This window comes from Triticum aestivum, chromosome 5B (assembly GCF_018294505.1).
Source record: "Triticum aestivum cultivar Chinese Spring chromosome 5B, IWGSC CS RefSeq v2.1, whole genome shotgun sequence".
NCBI lineage: Eukaryota > Viridiplantae > Streptophyta > Magnoliopsida > Poales > Poaceae > Triticum > Triticum aestivum.
This window is the reverse complement of record NC_057807.1, coordinates 598,489,348-598,491,487: the sequence shown is the minus strand read 5'-3', so window position 1 is coordinate 598,491,487 and position 2,140 is coordinate 598,489,348.

Below are 2,140 nucleotides of genomic sequence, written 5' to 3'. Positions count from 1 at the left end.
ACTGAGCACTCACTCATGTGCACACGGCAAAACAACCGTTTGCGGAGTACACAGCTCGGCAACAGAGTGTCGACCCAAAAAAAAAAAGAAAAACGAACAGAGTCGGCTCGGTACAGTCCATTATTCGCCAAGAGCCACCCACAAAATACTCACAAAATAAGAAGACTCGGCGAATATACTCTCTCCGCTCGGAATTATTTGTCTCAAAAATGAATATATCTAGAATTAAAATATGTCTAAATACATTCATTTCTGCGACAAGTAATTCCGAACGGAGGGAGTACCTTCTAGTGAGATCCCGCGTCATGGAACTTTTTTTTGCGGGGCCGCGTCATGGAACTAGGCCAACTGTGAGCAACGTGGCACCGCCGTTCGAGGTTGACTGCTCCGTCACGTCGGGTGCACGTTTGTCAAGAACTTCAGCTGGCGAACTCGGCAAAGATTTCCGAAAATCATTTTCCCCCTGAAAATGTTTACGAGTTCTCTGACAAGGAACTCGGCATAGCTTAAAAGGTGTCCAAGGTTCTGCCACGTGGCATGTTCTGCCGAGTTTTATGTCTCACGGCAAACATTCCAGTCTTTGTTGTTGTACGATTCATGCAAGTGTAACTGTTCGCCGAAATCTGGACAAAGGTCACCCGTGTCCACCAGCAAGCAGCGCAACGACGAGTAGATACAAATTTACTAATTTATGTTTTGTCTTTCTGGTTTTTAACGGCAAAAACCATGTTTTTATCTAATCGTCAGATAGACTGAAATACAAAATTTTCATCAGTGGACAAAGGTCCTATATATATTACTGCTTCCTTTTAGAATCTCTATAATTCAGCATCACCAACCATTTGATCCTTCATATCTCTCCTTCTCTCTGAATTTGTAGTTGAACAATTACAAACCAACCTAGCTGGAGTCTGAATTTCTGCATGCAGGTTCTCAGTTGACAGTCACGCACGTGGTTGCAGTACAACAGCTGAAAAGGGACTACCATGTACCATCAACAAACTGAGGGGTAAGTAGTTGAAGCTATAAATAGCAAGATAGACAACTGTCTCAGCCAGGGGCTAAAGATTCGTTCCTGGGCTTTGTTTGTTCGAGGCCTGTCTCTCGGAAGTTCAAATAAGCCCACCCCTTCCGGCTTTCCTCCTCGATCTATATATACACACTCGTCAGGTCGCTCAGCTACATGATTCAGTTGTCTCCTTGGTTCTCCCTCTCAGCCTACCAATAGCCCCCCCCCTAAAAAAGGCCTACCAATATCTTCTTGATGCTGACACTGTCAAACTCTGTTTAAACCATAGACTTTTAAGAAGTAACTCCGTGCAAGCATGAAACCTTGGGTGCTATGTTAGCATGTACAAATGCTTCTTCAAAGTTTGGAATGAGTGACCTCGGAAAAACACCTTTGACTTGTATATGATATGCTTCTGAGAGATTGTGCCCACCAGTGGTTGTGCCGCGTAGCTTTGTTTATACCATGACATCTAAAACATACATAAGCAACGACAGCTTGTCAAACTCTTCAAGCTGGTCAGTGTATCCGATAGTCAGTTGAAGTCCAAACTAGATTAATCGTGGTCAACTTCTCACACGCGTGCACTCATGTTCTAATGTAGTTTTAAGTATGGCACATATAAGTCATTTGTTGCATTGGATTACGGAAACAGCCCAATTTGTGGAAATGGAACTGTAAACAAAAACTTGTGCAAACTTACTGGAACAGAACAATGGATTCTACTATATAACACATAGAAACATAATTCTCCATATGTACACATATGTGAATCTTCATTTTCCTTATACATCTAGCTCGACCTCATACAGTGTGCATTATCTGTTTTAGAGTAAACAATGCCCAAGACTATTATAGTATTTCTTTCCAGAGAATACACAAGCGCATAAGCCATCTACAGTACATGTGCAAATTTCTCTTCCTCTGTCATCTCTTTCCACTAGTAGAAAAATGCCCATTTGTCCCGGTTCATAAGGACCATTTGTCCCGGTTCGGGCCCATTTCACCTACGAACCGGGACAGATGGGGCTCCACGTGGCCGCTGCGCCTTGCCCAGGCAGGAGGGCCTTTTGTCCCGGTTTGGTAGCACCAACCGGGACCAGAAGGCATCCACGTGTCAGCAGTTCAGGG